Source organism: Megalobrama amblycephala, linkage group LG23 (genome assembly GCF_018812025.1).
Source record: "Megalobrama amblycephala isolate DHTTF-2021 linkage group LG23, ASM1881202v1, whole genome shotgun sequence".
In the NCBI taxonomy this organism is placed as follows: Eukaryota; Metazoa; Chordata; class Actinopteri; order Cypriniformes; family Xenocyprididae; genus Megalobrama; species Megalobrama amblycephala.
This window is the reverse complement of record NC_063066.1, coordinates 16880463-16900502: the sequence shown is the minus strand read 5'-3', so window position 1 is coordinate 16900502 and position 20040 is coordinate 16880463. Positions and strand designations below refer to the sequence as shown.

General features: G+C 37.2%; 1 protein-coding gene across 14 annotated transcripts in view; it reads right to left on the bottom strand.

Annotated features, from left to right (window-relative positions):
* Positions 1-20040, bottom strand: part of lingo2 (leucine rich repeat and Ig domain containing 2) — a 374701-nt gene that overhangs the window by 146381 nt on the left and 208280 nt on the right. For 8 of the 14 annotated variants that reach the window (XM_048175948.1, XM_048175945.1, XM_048175951.1 and 5 more), the window contains one exon: positions 712-847. The exons of the other annotated variants lie outside the window; for them this stretch is intronic. The gene's annotated coding sequence lies outside the window, so the exon portion shown is untranslated. The remainder of the gene's footprint in view (positions 1-711; positions 848-20040) is intronic. 14 annotated transcript variants of the gene reach the window in all.

Here is a 20040-nt window from a genome sequence, read left to right as displayed (position 1 = left end):
GTCATTAAAGAAGGAAGTAGAGGGATGTAGTCCAAACTGGCCGTTCGATGTAGGCGACTTCTGTTAAATAAAATATCTCGCTTGGCATTGAACTTTGAGCTTTAAAATTGTACAGATTTTATTTATACTCTAACAACAACATTACACACTAACTAAAGTTTGAAACATGGGATCACGAAGAACGGGAACTTTAAACATATTCACAAACTTGCGTTGAAATGCATACTGAGTGCGCTACACCCTGTTCTCGCTTTATATTCACATGGTCATTAGAGAACCTGCCAGCACAGAAGATGAAATTCCACACACTTAATTCTGTAAAAATCTTTACACAATACAATGACATGAACATGCTGCAATTATACACATGCACTATTCCTCATACATCACCATCAGCCATGCCTCAAAGGCAAAAACTGAACACACTTAGTGGATCCATTCATCACGGGAATTATTAATTCATCTCCACTATTAATTTTAAATAATACAATGCCCTAAAATTAGGGACCTAACTCTCCAGACATCACTGACCTGTACCTCAGCCAATCTCTTTAAACATGCATTTTCTACAAGAACAACGTGATTACGCAATTGGCAGACAGACAAAACCACAAACTCATCAGCTATACGTTCACTGCACTATACTCTCCATCACTTCCTCCTTTCTAAATGCAGTGACCCAGACAGACCTGGCTGTATCAGATGACCCACCTCTGTCGTATCCATGAGGTTTATCCAGTTCCTCGCCTCCTAACAGGTCAATCATGGCCGGTCAATCACTGGCATGCACTAGCATTTTAATCCGCTAGATACGGCGGGCTTCTCTCATCGTTTTGCACAAGTTTCTCTGCAGTGCAACAAAAGTAAGAAAGAAATTAAGTGAGGGAATTAAAAACAGTTCTGGTCCAGCTTGTCCATTTCCGTTAGCAGGATCTGGAATCCGTCTCCTTATACCAATGATCACCTCTCGCCTCATTCAGTTTTCCCTTTTTCTTTTCTTAATGCATTCGCAGCAGGAGCACATTAAGAAAGAATCAATTTGTCAGGCGGTAGAGGAAGAGGAGGGGGGTCAAGAGGGAGAGTATATGCGTGTGTGTGTGTGTACGTTGGGGTATAGTGTATATCATGGCTCTCTGTCTTCAGATCAGATGTCCCTGCTTTCGGCAGCCTTAAAAGAGTTGGTGACGTGAGCCGGTGGCTCGTGTGCAGATTAAATGGAGAGACAGAAAAATGCATTATTGATGCCAGTGGAGGCTGAAGTGTCTCGCTTACAGAGCCGGCTCTGGTTCCCACACGGGGTAATTAATCCACAATTCTGAGCCAGCCATGAATGGGCTGACCATAGAAGGACCATCTCTCTTCCCTCTCCCTCCACTAGAGCACTCCCCTCCACCGGCTGCTGAAAATAGGTCACCTGCCTAGGGCCAGCCGGTGAGTGTGCGGTACGTGCATGTGTGCATGACTCACCGATGGGACTGCTTAAAACCAGAGCACATTTCTATGCCAAATTTGTAGTTCAGGTTAATATTGACGGTTGTTGTGTATTTCTTTTTGATTCCAAATGTTGCTGTATAACATTATAACCCAGTGGCAGATCTGAATTTAATATAGATTCCGGTCTTTTAGATGCTCGGATTGGTTCTTGTGTTACTAGGCATCTCCCTTGCCGATCATCATTCATTCTTTGAAATTGTTCTCGAAGTTAATAGGCAATTACAAAAAAAAAAGCATGCAATATTTCTCATGAATACGCTTCCACACAACCCCCCTCCCCCAAAAGAACCACAAAACAGAAACCACAAAACAAATGACCAATGGTCTGTAAAATAGTAGCCAGTAGTGTAGGGTAGATTAAGATATATTTTAGAGACTTTGAAGGAATTAAAAAGAGACGCTAAACTGGCCTGAGCTTCTACAGTCATTTTCTTGGCAAAGACTTCTGAGTAAAGCAGCTTACAAGAAAGTGCATGCACTTTAACAATTACTTCAGAAACTAAAGATTCAAGAATCAACAAACAAAACAGCATATTTGTGTTCAACAGGCCCCTTTCCAAAGCCCTTTAGCCTCCTGCTCTGTGAAGATCTGAGCAAGGTCACAGGCATCAAGAGAGGAACAAAGGAATGAGATGAGAGAGAAAAACACAGATTTAAAGAATGGAGAGGGAGTTGATCATAGAAGAGATAGGGCTACACAAATAATCCAATCCAAGCTTTCAGTGGAACGTTTCTGCTTTGGTTTAGCTCGCTTTAGCTATAGCTCTGCATGTAGTTAACTTAAAACATATTTGATATTGTTTTATAAGAATAATATACAGTATATTCATTTATAATAATAATATACCTGTCAAAAGTTTGGAAAAAACGTCTCTCATGCTCCCCATGGCTGCATTTATTTAATCAAAAATACAGTAAAAACATTAATATTGTTAAATATTATTCTAATTTAAAATAGTTGTTTTCTATATTCCTGTGAAAATTTTCAGAATCAATCCAAACTGACATCTTTTTAACTCTGCAGTTGAGTTTTCGGTCAACTGTGGGTCAACACTCTTAAAACTTTTTCTATTGATAGAAAATCACAGTTTAAACATTTGACAGAATATTTGAATATTTCACTTCATGCAGCTCTAATCTAGAGTGAAGTAATGCTCTCTCGCCCTCAACCACAGTTGAGAGTACAATGCGAATAAATTACATTATGTGCGAACTCAATGCCTGAGAAAAACAACAGTCAATTCCATGTGAGCCAACACATAAAGGAAAGAAAATGAGAGCGGAGGGCTGAAATGCACACGTGTGTTTAACCAGCAGACGCTGAGTGGGTGGTAGATTTTACACTTCCTCACAACATCTGCACTACCAACATGAGTGTTTATGAACGGCAAAAACCTTTCATTTTTTCCGCCTTTAGTTACATTCTACAACATAGTCAACAAAGAAATCTAAGAAAAATGGCAAGTATTGCTAGAATACCAAACTAAAACTAGGCCTAGGAATTTGCAGACCGTTCTGAGAAAGTCTGTGGAATTCTGATAAAATAATTAAAAATGTGTTAAAGGTGCCCTCGAATGAAAAATTGAATTTATCTTGGCATAGTCAAATAACAAAAGTTCAGTACATGGAAATGACATACAGTGAGTCTCAAACTCCATTGTTTCCTCCTTCTTGTATAAATCTCATTTGTTTAAAAGACCTCCGAAGAACAGGCGAATCTCAACATAACACCGACTGTTACGTAACAGTCGGGGTGTACGCCCCAATATTTGCATAATGCCAGCCCATGTTCCCAACATTATAAAAGGCATTAGACAAGGGCAGAACGTCTGGATCTGCACAGGTGAATCAACAGACTAGGTAAGCAAGCAAGAACAATAGCGAAAAATGGCAGATGGAGCAATAATAATTGTCATGATCCATGATAACATGATATTTTTAGTGATATTTGTAAACTGTCTTTCTAAATGTTTCGTTAGCATGTTGCTAATGTACTGTTAAATGTGGTTAAAGTTACCATAATTTCTTACTGTATTCACGGAGACAAGAGCCGTCGCTATTTTCATTTTTAAACACTTGCAGTCTGTATAATTCATAAACACAACTTCATTCTTTATAAATCTCTCCAACAGTGTAGCATTAGCCGTTAGCCACGGAGCACAGCCTCAAATCCATTCAGAATCAAACGTAAACAATATAACAGTATACAATACTCACATAATCCGACGCATGCATGCCGCATGCATGACGAACACTTTGTAAAGATCCATTTGAGGTTTATATTAGCTGTGTAAACTTTGTTTATGCACTGTTCAAGGCAAGCGCGAGCTCTGTGGGCGTGGAGCACGAGAATTAAAGGGGCAGTAGCCCTGAATCAGCTCATTTATAATGATGCCCCAAAATAGGCAGTTAAAAAAAATGAATTAAAAAAAATCTATGGGGTATTTTGAGCTGAAACTTCACAGACACATTCAGGGGACACCTTAGACTTATATTACATCTTTTTAAAAAAAGTTCTAGGGCACCTTTAAATTGAGATGACGGATACGCTTTTAATGAAATATGATCAAATTTGCTGACATATTGAATAATAAATGACCATGCAATCAGCAAGCATACAGTTCTGCTCATAAGTTTACATTTGCAAGATCATAATAATTTTAACAAAAGAAGGGATCAAAAAGCCAAGGGTTGAATTGGATGATCGGTGTAAATTGTAGAAACATGTAAAAATCCTATGAAGCTTCCAAAGAGTTGTATTCTTAAGCATTAGTGAATGTTTTCACTATTTGTAATAGTTGTGTAAGAAGCCCTCAATTGTCCTCAGTGTGAAAAGATGGATCTCTAAATCATAATTACCATCGGAAAGGGTTCAAATAGAGAAGATGCAGGAAAACCAAAGAATGTGCAGGACCTGGAGGATTTGTCTGAAAGTGGGCATTTTAACCACTCAGTACAAATAAGGGACTCATGAACAACCATCACAAAGCATGGTTTACACTCTCTGATCATCCAGGCAACAACACACAGTAGTACGATTTAAGGGTATGCAAATCTTTAAACTGGTTCATTTTTGTCCATTCACTTATTATTTTGTCTTCTGAACTATATGTAAACATCGGTTGTGTGAAACAGCTTAAACCTAGGGTGCTCCTGGAGGGCCACTGTCCTGCAAAATTTAGCTCCAACCTCAATTAAACACCTGAACCAGTCAATAAAGGTCTACTAGAAACTTCCAGGCAGGTGTGTTGAGCCAAGTTAGAGCTAAACTCTGCAGGACAGTGGCCCTCTAAGATTGAGTTTGAACACCCCTGGCTTAAACAGATCTTGCCCCCCATAGTAGGAAAAATAATGGTAGTCAACAGGGGGCGAGATCTGTTTGGTTACTGACATTCTTCCAAATATCTTCCTTTGTGTTTAGCAGAACAAAGAAATTCATACAGGTTTGGAACTACTTGAGGGTGAGTAAATGATGACAGTTGGGTGAACTAACTTGAACATCTTATGAACAGAATTGTATTTCATTTCTTCACAGACTCGGAGTGTACCTGACAATAACATAGGAAGTGAAACTATAGAGATGCAGGATGCAATTAACAGCTCTGCCTAGACACTCTAAACCAAACACCTCCCCCAAGATATATTAATGCATATATTAAGTAACACTTCAGCTTTTTTATGTGTGACATACAAAGTGGCTCATCTTTAGGAAGCAAATATAGTCTAGATTGAAAATGAAAAAAGGGCGACTTCAGCACTCGGTGAGAGATGGATTGTAGGGCAAACCACACACACAGCAGTGACAGTCTCCTGAGTTTCATAACTCCCACCTACCACTTCAACACTCCCAGCATTGTTTTTTTTTTTTTTTCTCTTTTTCCGCGACCATCTATCTTTTGACCTGCCACCCAATTAGGCCCATGCCTGTGATGAACTGAGCCAATTAAGTTGTGCATGTTAGCTCAGACAGGAATGCATCTTATAATGGCGCAGTGCAGTTTTTCTGAACTAAACACGCTTCGTTTCTCATGCATTCATTACTGCTTGTTGATTAGCCATCACTCACTCGAGACATGCTGCTGCTCACTGCTTTACTGCAACATCAGCGCAGTTCTCATGAAGCATCATAATGTGTGCAAATTGCTAAAATCACCATTCCGTGATGGTTCATTTTACTGTCACCTGGTTTTACTGTATGCCATGACTTGAACTATGAATTAGTGTGTCACACAGAGACTCAATTGATGCAAAGGCTTTAATCTAAGTTGTACATACAACAAAAGCCATAAAATAATCTTCGACAGACATTAGGAGCAAAAAGAAATCCACAAGAAACACAAGAGAAAGAAGAAAAGAGAAAAAAGCCTAGTCATTGCCATGTCATACCACAGTCAGATTAAAAGTTTGAGTGAAAATGTGGAACTCAAAAATTGAATATAAACTGGATTTTAGTAGAGGCACAGTGATTAGAAGTAAGTGAACATGCACCCCTCCCCACCCCCTCTAAAGGGACCTCTGCTTGTAGTAAGGACCTGAAAGTGGTCCCTTTAGAGGGCGAGTACATGTGTTTGTGGAAAGTTCATGCTCAAAACCACAAGATGACACCTTTAACTGTGGGTATGCGGTTTGGAAACTGTCAAATACTGTATTGAAGGCATACTCTTTTCCTTTCAAATCAACTCAGGCAGCTGAATCAATGGCCTTGAACAGTAAATGAATGATTTTATAAATAAATTAATAATCTATTTCATTTTTAAATAAAAGCAAAATAGAAGCATTTTCACTAACAGACTCTAGACTTTTTATGTAGCTGAGCGAACTCAGAAGCACAAACATATCATTGCCTTCGGAAAATGGCAATTTGATTTAAGCACCATTTTCAGTATTAGGGTAGAGCACCGAACAGGGCAGTATGCTACGAAATGAGATTTTTAATTCTGTGCAGGGCCTTTTTCTGCATTCCTAAAAATGAGAGTAAGTGCTGACTTGATGTAATTGACCAATTACAAGGGTGTTTTTTTTTAAACCTTAGATTGCATTAACACTCGCTCATGTTAATTTATCCTGATGCAGGAAATTAGATCTGAGAGGCAGGTTGATTTTGATTAGCCTTTAAGAGGTTTGATCTTGGTAAAATTCAGGTGCAGCATCTTGTCTTGTTTCTGTGACTCAAATAAGACATAAAAATAAATAAATCATATGTATTAAAGGATTAGTCCACTTTTAAATAAAAAGGTTAAAATTACGGTTTCAGTGTAGCTTCAAAGGGCTTTAAACGATACCAGATGAGGAATAAGGGTCTTATCTAGCAAAACAATCGGTCATTTTCAAAAAAACAAAAAAAACAACTGTATATGCTTTATAAACACAAAATATCAACTTGCACATACTTCCGCTTTCCTCATTCTTCAAAACGCTTACTCTGTATGTCCTATGCCTTTCCTATTCTACTTACGGAACGAACACAGTGCCAGTTTCGTTTTTTTTTTTTTCCCTAAGTAGAATAGGGAAGGCGTAGGACCTTCAACCGTCTGGAGGCCATTGAAGTCCACTATAAGGAGAATAATCCTGGAATGTTTTCATCAAAAGCCTTAATTTGTTTTCGACTGACGAAAGAAAGACATGAACATCTTGGATGACATGGGGGTGAGTAAATTATCAGGAAAATGTTATTTAAAAGTGGACTAATCCTTTAAGCAGGATTGCATTATAAAAAGTAAGGGAGCATCATTCAAGTTTAAATGGTTTGCTTATTTTATAAAACAAATTGGTAAAACTTTACAATAAGGTTTCATTTGTTAACATTAGTTAATTACATTAGTTAACATGAAACAATAAAAAAAAAATCTAAAGCATTTATTAATCTCAGTTAATGTTAATCTCAATATTTACTAATACATTATTAAAAGCAAAAGTTGTATCTGTTAACATTAGTTAATGAACCTGAACTAACATGAACTAACAATGAACAGTTGTATTTTTATTAATTAATGTTAACAAAGATTTTTAAGTGCTAACAAATGTATTGCTCACTGTTAGATAATATAAGTTAAAGGATTAGTTCACTTTAAAATGAAAATTACCCCAAGATTTACTCACCCACAAGCCATCCTAGGTATATGAATTTCTTCTTTCAGATGATATATTAATAAATATCCTGATGCATCCAAGCTTTATAATGGCAGTGAACAAGATCAACGAGAATAAAGCTCAAGAAAGTGCATCCATCCAAAGCACACGGCTCAACACGGCTCTGGGGGGTTAATAAAGTCCTTCTGAAGGGAAGCCATGTGTTTGTGTAAGAAAAATATCCATATTTAACAAGTGATATGTAATGTAAAATATCTAGCTTCAGCAAGACTGCCTTCCGTATTCAACTTAAAGGTGCAATATGTAAAATTTTCTGTCCGCTAGAGGCCTATTCAAAACAAAGGCGTAGCTTGATGACGCCAAGTTTGAGCGCGGAATCTTGGGACATGTGGTCTTCACCTCACAGCCAGTGGAAAATAATCGGGATAGGACTCGGGCAGAAATCATGTTCATGGATGCGATTATTAACATTACTGTAGTATGAAGCAGAGCAGGACCGAGTGTAGTGGGAGCTGAACGAGGCCGCTGGAGCTTTTATTATGCCGCAGTTGTCGGCGGCGCTTTTCCGGTCATGAGTATGAGGTAACGCAGCTCTGTTTATATTTGAGTGTGTTGAAAATGATGTTATAAAGTTACTCTGTGCGTTCGCTCAGCGGCTGCTGTGAGACACTTGTTGCACACTGCAGTAAGAAAGATTCCATTTTTAGAATATCATATTAACTGTTGGATGGCTTGTGTTGATAAATGGCAACACATTGTGTTGTTAAATTTTGGTGCCGCCCAGAGGATCAGCTCCGCCCGTAAATCCTACTGTCAGTCAGCGGATCCTGAGCGGACCAATGTCGGATCCGCAGACACGCACGTACTTTTACTGTAACGGTTGTATCAATTTGCGGGTCCCGCCGCGGAGGTAAGGTTTTAATCGCGGATGCGGAGCGGATGCAGCGCGGAGCCACAGCGGGTCTGTGATCCGCCTTCGTTGCGGACCCGTCACTGCGCGCAAGTGTACGCCGATACGGGTCCATTCGCGGATACGTTCCGGAAGCCGTGATACCTCCGCGGCCGATCCGCCGTGGAGTCCTTTTGCTGTGTGGGTGGTTTCTACAAAAAAAACTGAGGATAACGTGGGTATGATGCAATTGACACGAGACTCCTCACATGTCCCGGAGCCTTGGTTAAAATTGCAATTTTCTCAAGATTTACAAATAGTTGGAAACATTTGGGATATTGTTAGTACTCAAGTGAACAAAATATATAACACAGGCCTTGTGGTTTTTGGATATTTCACTGCACAATTCTTACATATTGCACCTTTAAGAAAAAAAGTGTAATGCCTCTCGCAGTTCAAAATGCTTACGCTACGTCCTACGCCTTCCATATTCAACTTACGAAAAAAGCTTAACTGACATGACATCAGTTACGCTTTCCTTCTAATTTGAATATGGAAGGTGGTCTGGCGGAAGCTAGATATTTTATAATAATAATAATAATTTGTTACATTTATATAGCGCTTTTCTGGGTACTCAAAGCGCTTTACATATAGTAGGGGGACTCTTTATTTTACTTATAATTATTGTTTTACTTTATAACAGAAGGCCTTTATTAAACCCCCAGAGCCGTGTGGAGTATCTTTTGCTTTGGATGGATGAACATTCTTCAGCTTCATACTCGTTGGTCCAGTTCACTGCCATTATAAAGCTTAGATGCGTCAGGATATTTATTAATATAACTCCGACTGTGTTCATCTGAAAGAAGAAAGTCATATACACAAAACAAACAAGCTCTGGAGAAAACAAAAACCCTATGCTAAACAGCCAAAAACAAACAAACAAACAAACAAACAAACAAACAAACAAACAAACACTTCCTTCTCTAAACAGCCGCACAAGATGAGACGGGATTGAAGCTTCTAACAAAAGCTTCTCAAACTCACTACTCTATTACTTCAAATGCCCTGGATGACAATAACAAAAGAAACAGTTCTTTGTTTCCCTATATTATTATTTATCAGAGATGCACACTTGTTGCAGAAACAGCAATGATCCTTGATGCCCCTCACTGGCTTATCAACAAGTATGCTTTTCTTGATGATTAGCTGACAAGTAAAATTAAGTAGTCAGGCAAGCCCTAGCATAAAAAGCATAAAATAATACAACTATATTTAACGTTTCCCTTTACATTTCAGCACGTCGCTCATCATTACTTCACATATGCAGATGTGTCTATGCACTCAAAAACATGTTTACCATATTTCCCCTGAATATTAACGGTATTTGCACAGAAAAACTCCCAAGTGCACGATTAACACTTGTGAATAAACAGAGCCCGTCAAAGATCTGCCCTGTTATGCACAATGCCTCATATAATTTTAATATCATAATTAAAAGTTAATGTCTGAATTATTTAAGTTTGCTTGTAAATATACCAAGACCAACATGTATGGAAGATGCAGCTTTTTACTGTCAGTTTTCAGTGATCTCAAATAATCGCACTGTAAAAATCTACAGTGGCAAGGGAACACCTCAAAAAACGTGAGGACCTCTGCGTTGCTCTCCACTAAGGGCTGCACTGATTGTTGGTCTGAAATAAAAGTGTTTAATCTGCGTTCAGGTTTTGAAAATCGTCCACCCCTCTCAACTTCTCAATTCACCCAATTGAATGCTCTCCTGTGGTCCTGGCTAGCATCAACACTCAAAAACTGTAGAGCTGCTGAGTCATATGGCATGATGCCTCACTCAGGTTGAAATCTCTGCCTTCACCGTGGAATGCGTTACCGTGGCTGAGACTTCTCAATAAAAAATTGGGTGGTATGTCAAAGAACTGTAAATAAAGGCATTATTTTGGTTAGTGCTGTAGTGGTTGTCCCTTCCCCCACCAGATGGCAGGTTGGTGACAGATTCTTTAACATACATGTTTGGCTGCTCATCAATCCAGACTGATTGCTTCCATGTTAATGGGCTGTGCGTGGCTTAATTTCTCCCTAATGAGAGTGTCCTTGAGAGGTGTACCATTAGTGAGAGTTGCTAAGATTGCTCGCTCATTTGCTAGGATGTTATCCTCGCTACACTTCCTTGAATTCATCACACTTTTTCGTTCTGCAATGCTGTTAGTGAACCTCAGAAGTGCAGTGCACTTGTAGTTTGAGATAAGCTCTCGATTGAGGGATTCACACTTGATGAGAGTTGCCTTTATTGAAGCTTGACAGGACTGGACGTTTGACTGATTTGTGCCTTGGCCTGGGGGATCTGTGATTTTTCTCACAGATGGAAGAAAAGTACAAGAGTCACTACATCTATTTTGATTATAAAGCCAATGTTCTGGATGTGCAAGAAAACACAGACCACTGTGTTAACAAAAGGTTTGGGAATCGAGCATCAGTACCTTTTTTTTTTTTTTAAATCAAAATATTTTAATATTTTACAACTGATGTAAACAAGACATGAAACTAAAATACAGAAACATACAGCAAGATCAGTGTAGTCTGATTTGTAAACAAATGACTCTTATGAAATGGTTCTTTTCAATGAATTCCCAAAATAAAGGTATGAATCAGTTAAAAGGGTACTGGAAAAAAAATCATTAATGGAATCATTAATGAACCAGAATCATTAAGTGAAATCAAATTGTGCAATCAGCCTAACTTCTAATGATTCCCAACCCAAGTTAACAACATGAATTAAAGGTGCCCTAGATTCAAAATTTGAATTTACCTCGGCATAGTTGAATAACAAGAGTTCAGTACATGGAAAAGACATACATTGAGTTTCAAACTCCATTGCTTTCTCTTTCTTATGTAAATCTCATTTGTTTAAAAGACTTCCGGAAAACACGCGGATCTTCAACATAACGCCCCAATATTTGCATATGCCAGCCCATGTTCCCAACATTATGAAAGGCATTAGACAAGGGCAGCCAGTAATGTCTGGATCTGCACAGCTGAATCAACAGACTAGGTAAGCAAGAACAACAGCGAAAATGGCAGATGGAGCAATAATAACTGACATGATCCATGATAGCATGATATTTTTAGTGATATTTGTAGATTGTCTTTCTAAATGTTTCGTTAGCATGTTGCTAATGTACTGTTAAATGAGGTTAAAGTTACCATCGTTTCTTACTGAATTCACGGAGACAAGAGTCGTCGCTATTTTCATTTTTAAACACTTGCAGTCTGTATAATTCATAAACAACTTCATTCTTTATAAATCTCTCCAACAGTGTAGCATTTGCCATTAGCCACGGAGCACAGCCTCAAACTCAAAGAGAATCAAATATAAACATCAAAATACTTTACTCACATAATTCGAAGCATGCACACAGCATGCATGACGAACATCTTGTAAAGATCCATTTGAGGGTTACATTAGCTGTGTGAACTTTGTAAATGTGCTGTAATATAATCGAGAGCTCGTGTGGCAGGGAGCACGCGAATTAAAGGGGCGGCGCGCTGAAAAAATCAGTGCATAGTCCCAAAATAGGCAGTTAAAAAAATTAATTAAAAACAATCTATGGGGTATTTTGAGCTGAAACTTCACAGACACATTCAGGGGACACCTTAGACTTATATTACATCTTGTGAAAAAGCATTCTTGGGCACCTTTAAAGATTATCAGCTTCTAACATAGATATACATAGTGACCGCATTATCATTTAGGTCAGTAAGATTTATATATTTATTTTAAAGGACACATTAAATTGATCAAAAGTAAGAGTAAAGACTTACATAACAGTAAGACTGTATTTTTCAAGAAGTTTTCTATTTCAAATAAATGCTGTTTTCTTTAATTTTCTATTCAAAAATCACTGTTTTCTTAGAAATATTAAGCAGCACAACAAGTTTTAAATATTGATCTTATAAGAAATGTTTCTTGAGCACCAAATCAGAATATCAGAATGATTTCTGAAGGATCATGTGACACTGAAGATAGTGTCAGCTTTGCCATCACAGGAGTAATTTACATTTTAAAATATATTAAAATAGAAAACTGTTATTTTAAATTGTAATAATATTTCTATGAACAAGTAATAAATAATATCAGATGAACAAGTGCCCATGGAGGTGGATGTGTATGAACCTCATGTTCTGCCAAAAAGAGAAGAAAATGCTTGATTCACCCAAAATGATCCCAAAAAGTATACGACGAGAACTGCAGACTTACTACCATAAATTTTGGGGTTGGTACAATTTTTAAAATATTTTTTTTTAGAAAGAAATCTCTTATGCTTACCAAGGCTGTATTTATTTCTTCAAAAATACTGTAAAAACAGTAATAAAAAATATTATCGTGTAAAAAAAAAAAGTTTTCTACTTTAATATATTTTAAAATGCAATTTATTCCTGTGATGGCAAAGCTGAATTTCCAGTAGCCATTACTCCAGTCTTCAGTGTCACATGATCCTTCAAAAAACATTCTAATATGCTGATTTGAGTTATGTCTTATTATCAATGTTTAAAATGGTTGCACTGTTTAATATTTTAGTGAAAACCATAAATAATTTTTTAAGGATTATTAGATTAAAAAGTTCAAAGCACAGTATTTATTTGAAACAGAAACAGTCTGTATTGTCACCTTTGATCAGTTTAATGAATCCTTGCTTTTCTAAAATAGAAAACTGTTATTTTAAATGGTAATAATATTTCTCAGTATTACTATCTAATCTTACAGACACCAAACTTTTGAAAGGTAGTATATATATATATATATATATATATATATATATATTTATTAATTTATATTTATTCATTAGACAGACACTGTTACCCAAAGCAACTTACAAATACGTCACAGGCAATTTCTCAAAAATCCGACAATATTTTTTTTCAATGCCACATTCAACTCAGATAATACCTCAGCAATAGTCTATTTCAGGCATAAAAGCTATGTGATGAATGTTCACTGCTTTGCACCTACATGAATCTCTTTTTTATCCCACTTAATATATTTGGAGTTACATGACATGGACTTTTCCACAAAATGCCCCTGCCATGTTACTAACAGCACTAAAGCTAACATACAAATCCTTTATTTAAACCTTCATTTGTATTCATACTGTACTGAACAACAAGCCATTACTAGCCCTTACTTTAGATAAATAAATAAAAGCATATATGGAGGTCATATATAAATTGCCAGTCAATTACATAGCTTACTTATTAGTTTGTGCAGCTGTAAGAGTCAAACTCCCTCACATTTAACACTCAAAGGTCTGTCAGGCAAAAGCCCATGTGGCTGAGTAAATGTTAGCACATCTGTGATTTAACATCTGGATAACTTCCATTTAAATATGATAAACATGGAAAACGATTTAATTTCACGTAGCAGACCCAGGGTATCTAGGAATCCGTCTGTTAGCACACATGACCACGTGCAACCCAAATAGCAAAGAAGCGCTCTCACATGCAAAGACTTATATAAGTAAATGTGTCAGTACACATAAGGTGTTATTATATTTGGTTGTATGCGCCATATAATCACATATGGAAATTATGACTCACCGCCCTTTGGACCCTCACCCATTACACTAAACTACAGCTGGTTTCATAACTACACACGTGATTGATATTGTTGTATGGAAATAACTTCCATTTCCTCCCAATAATTTGTAGTGGTTGAGAGGCCTGTTTGCTACTTCATCATTTGCAGCATTAAAAGAGAGCATCACCTTTTGAAATTTCCTCTCATCAGCTATGTAAATACATGCAATTACCACAACTAGATGGTGACCTATAACCTTCTCTTCTAATTGGAGCTTTGCCTGAAGACAGTTGAGGAACTGTGCGTGTGTGTTAAGGGCTTCAGCCTGCCTTTTCCGTCTTTTCTCTTAACACAGAGAAACAGTGAAAGGAGCAGGCTGTTCCTTTCTAAGATCCAAACAGAATGATGGGCCTTAGAGTTAAGCTTGTTTAACACGGGTTAACAAAGCACCGCTAAGCACTGATCCTCCGCATTTTCTTTAAGGAGCTGTTACTCAGGCTTGCCTCAAGCTACTTAATGAATCAATAAGCTTAGCAACAGCCTTGGTCAGTGTCTGACAATCCAGAGATATATTTAACCACGAGGCTGCTAACACTACCATGATAGAAGCACAGAGACAGACACTGTTCCAAAACATACTGAGCTGCCCATAGGCGTTAGAGAGAAACAAGATGTTTTGTTTTTAATATCATACACAGATGGCACATGCCTGATTGTATGGATACATATTTAATAATATAATGTGTAGACTGATATTGTACTGTTCGAAAGTTGGGGCTAGTTTGGTTCATTTTTATTATTATTAATATTATTATTTTTAATTATACTTTTATTCAGCAAGGATTCATTAAACTGATCAAAAGTGACAGTAAAGACATTTATAATGTTTCTGTTTCAAATAAATACTGTGCTTTGAACTTTTTAATCTAATAATCTTTGAAAAACTGATTTATGGTTTCCACTAAAATATTAAACAGTACAACCATTTTAAACATTGATAATAAGACATTACTTGAGCATCAAATCAGCATTTTAGAATCATTTCTGATGGATCATGTGACAGTAAAGACTGGAGTAATGGCTGCTGGAAATTCAGCTTTGCCATCACAGGAATAAATTGCATTTTAAACAGTATTTTTGATCAAATAAATGCTCAAGCTTTTTCTTCCCTTTTTGGCAGAATATCAGGTTCATACTCACCCTTATCACACTTTTCCTCTACCTCCATGGGCACTTGTTCATCTGATCCATCCCAGCCTTGGAATTGGATTAATCCGCCTCTTAGACATCAGTTGGGCAGTTGCATTCCTTTCTATTTGAAATTTGCTATGTGAAAAAAACAAACTTAGACCTAAGTTGTATTACTGGCTCTCTTTAAAGAGTTAGTTCACCCAAAATTGAAAATTCTGTCATTAATTACTCACCCTCATGATGTTCCAAACCTGTAAGACCTTCATTCATCTTCGGAACACAAATTAAGATATTTCTGATAAAATCCGATGGCTCAGTGAGGCCTGCATTGACAGCAAGTTAATTTAGACTTTCAAACGCCCAGAAAGGTACTAAAGACATGTTTAAAACAGTTCATGCGACTACAGTGGTTCAACCTGTAGTCAAAAAAACAAAATAACGACTTTATTGAACAATATCTAGTGAAGGGCGATTTCAAAACACTGCTTCATGAAGCTTCGAAACTTTATGAATCTTTTGATTCGAATCAGTGGTTCAGAGCGTGTATCAAACGATCTCAAACTACCAAAGTCATGTGATTTCAGTAAACGAAGCTTCATTACGTGAAGTGTAATTACAGAAATTTCAATGAATTATGTGCCTTTGTCAGCGCTCCAAACCACTGATTCGAAACAAAAGATTCGTAAAGCTTTGAAGCTTCATGAAGCAGTGTTCTGAAATTGCCCATCACTAGATATTGCTGAATAAAGTTATTTTGTTTTTTTGGTGCACAAAAAATATTCTCGTCACTTTATAACATTAAGGTTGAACCACTGTAGTCACATGAACTGTTTTAAATATGTTTTTAGTACCTTTCTGGGCATTTGAAAGTCTAAATTAAATATCTTAATTAGTGTTCCGAAGATGAACGAAGATCTTAAGGGTGTGGAACGACATGAGAGTGTGTATTTAAAGACATAATTTTCATTTTTGGGTGAACTAACCCTTTAACTCTGTAAATGTTTTTTGAACAGATTACTGTAGTTAATGTCCCAAAACCTAATGAATCGCCTCACATAGGCAGCATCATAACCATCCTGGAACCTCATAAATGACTGATTTGGAATGCTCTACATAGGCAACTCAACTAAAATAACAAAGAAAAAGAAAAAGAAAATGGCCAGATTGACAAAATCAAGTGCCTCAACTGCTAACAAATAGGGAACAAATGGAGGATTTTATCTCATTTGCTGTTTTTGCTGTGGCACCGTGTCACGCATACAGTAAGTCACTAAAAACATTTTTTCTCAGAGCAGTGAATGACATTTCTAGATCTCCCAAAGAGCAGCTGCTGCAATTACTTCTACATTACCTAAATAATCACCTAGAAATTAATGACATAGACATCCCCCTCCCAGACACACTCAAACACATTCATCCCATTTTGGGTTTTTATAATATACCAGTCACACAGCTGTTTATACTTTGTCTTATTTTCGAAATTAAAGCCCATTGCATATGACCCCAATTTTTCCAGGGCTGCTTCATTATTCTGTTTGATGAGTGGTCTTTTTCTCTCAGGCATACGCAAATCTAAGCTTGTGAGTTATTTATTTATTTATTTTTCAGATACAAAGAAGGTAGTTTGTATCATGTAAGAAGTCCACAATGATTTTTAGCGGCTTATTCTCAGCTTAAGCACCAATCTTGCATTAGTTCAAACAAGATTAAGAGTGTAACTTTGTGTATCTGCTAAGTACAAGACGGAGTTCTGCATACACATACTACATATGTATGCGTGTATAGATATACACACACATACATATATAGGAAACTGTAATTCTTTAAGATCAGAATACTATTCCACTTTCCATTTTCATTAATTTAATTTTTTTCCCCATTCAGTCACATTAAAGAAAACCTCCTGCCTGCTGAGATGATCAGTCAAGCCACTGTCTGCATTGCCATGGCAACACTTAGAAAGTTTGACCATGAAAGTGTTCCAATAGGAGACATAACAAAGAGACATCACTCAAGGTCTTCCAGAAAAGCTGCATTTGCCCAATGAAGTGTGGCTGATGCGTGTTACATGACAAACTTTATCACTCTGAGGCTGAATAGACAACAACATCAAGGGCAGAGAGATTTAAATGAAAAAAAAAAAAAAAAAAATCTGAGGGTAATATTAAGGATTAATAGTTGGAGCAAATACAAGACCAAAGATCCAGCTGGTACTGTAATCTTTTTTTACACTTAAAATGGTGCCTATATATGTGAAGCTGCGTAAAATGTGTGTAAATCTTCATCTTTTCTTAGTGTTGCTAATCTCATAGCGGGCCTTTCTCACTTTCTGCGGGGAGTGCACAGAGGTTAAGTAGGTCCGGTCCAACAAATAAATAATGAATGGAAGGACAGTAATTAAGTACACAGATCAGACAAGGCCTAAAGAACCTTGGATGGTGACCCCATTCTTCTGTTGTTTAAATAAAGCCCAAAACTGCCTTGCTTTCTGCTTGTTCACCTCCTTCTCTGAACCACTGTACAGCAGCCTAAAGCAAGGACACTAGAACATTCAAGAATGAATTCATCTCAGCCACATACAGCAACAATATCTATCTATCTATCTATCTATCTATCTATCTATCTATCTATCTATCTATCTATCTATCTATCTATCTATCTATCTATCTATCTATCTATCTATCTATCTATCTATCTATCTATCTATCTATCTATCTATCTATCTGTCTATCTATCTGTGTTTCTGTCTGTCTGTCTGTCTGTCTGTCTTTCTATCGATTCAGCCTTTCTGTAAATTCAATATAATGCCTTTGTGAAAACAATATTTACTGATTCTTGCTCTAACTCTGTGTGCTGTCCTCAGAAATAAAGAAGGAGGTGTGTGAGGTGAAGCTAGGTTGCAGCTGAGGAGACGGAACACTAGGCTAGATATTCTCAAGTGGGTACAAAGCATATTAAGGAGAGCACATTGATTCGGGCAGCCTCTGGAAATTTAAAGTCTGCACAAAGTGAACAGTATATCTGGATACCCTGTAGTAAAACTAAAATATTGGAAAACTAAAAGAAAGTAAGGAAGAATTAAATGTAAAATGAAAAAGTAATGTATTAAAAGTCTTTGGTGTTTAACATACAGTATTTCTTCAGGTTCAATCCAAGTACGCAGACGCGCACACACATTGGAAAGACGTCTGTGAAAGAGCAGAGACAGTAAGAAGATAAAGACGGACCACTTCTAGAAAAATCAATGGGAAAAATCAAAACGCTCAATATGGCAGCTGTAAGAAAAGTCCTGCCTTTCAATCAAATGCTTTTACTCTAGAAGGTTAATGCATATAAGCTTGACTACACGATATCTAAATATATAGCATACAATTCTTACTATTTCTGCCATATTCTGTGGAGACAAAAAGAGTATAGTAGTACGTTATCTAAAATGTATGCCAACTATATAAAAATCTATTTTTATAGTTTCTCCCCCTTCTCATTACCATTCACATGTGAAACAGCAGGATCACTGCCTTTATGGTACATTACTGCATAGCGCTTTAACATTAACACCTGCCATACGGGGTCGTTTTTATAGAAGTTGGGACATGACACTTCACAGTGACACTACATTAGCATTAACTTGATGGACAGAGATGTTTTCTGGCATTTTCCCTGTACATTAGGCACAAAAATCTGCACTTGAATTTTTCTGCCAGCGCAGTAAACACTCCAGTCATTTGGTGGGCAGATTGTATCACATTAGTGCACTAAAAATCCAGGCAAATTGCTCAGCAAATTTGGCACATAGTGTTCAGAAGTTAAATGTGGTGCATTGATACTGTTCAATGTCAAAACTCATCACTCTCTCTCTATTCTCACGATCACTCTAGCGTACTGATGGATTGTTTCTGCACGGTAGCTTTTGTCTCTGATGCTGTATATAATTACATAAACAGCGTTAGAGGTGCTTAATTGCTTTTGGCACCATTAATCTTAAGCTCAAACTCTATACAATCTTAAAGTCTGATGGTGTAATATTTATATTATTCAGTGTAAAAATTCAGTTTAATTGCATGACACACCTATTATTCAGAAAACACATATGTAAATTTTCAAAGCAATTGTCAACCATGTAATACTATAGAAATTAATGTTCATATTTTTCTGATTAGTATGAACACAATGAAACTAAACTGACTATATACACACCTGGATTTGTCCATGAAGCATCTGACCTGAGACAGATTGATTCTGGTGGCTGTACATGTAGCAAGTGTAAATGGGGTGTTTTGAGACATTTTCACCTCCAACACAACCTCAGGGGACCTTCGGATTACGCTTTCCCAGGAAGAGACTCTCGGCACGTGGTCTAGAGTCTCAGATCTACTCATGCCTGCCAGACAGTCTCTTGGCAGTCCCAATGCCTTTGTCACAGTCATCTTATTTGAGCCAGCCCAATTTTATAATAAGCCAGACAGTAGGCACTGCCAGACTGTGCTCTCAATCTATTTTTTTTTTTTTTTTGTTTTTTTAATATTTCCCACCTCAGCAAAGGGTAAGTGAAGGTTACCATGCGGTATGTTTGTGGGCAACACTCATAAATATGACAGACTCGCATCAAGTGGGCTGTGTTTTTCAGCCCCATGTGGTGTAGACTGGCAGATTTACATGTTAGAACAGCATTTGATTAATCTGCAACCTTGACCATCACACATCATTGGGTAAAGCCTAAAATTAGGGGGGGTTCAGAACTTTGCAGGGAAACCAAATTCATGTTGGACTTGCCATAAAGAACCAGCAG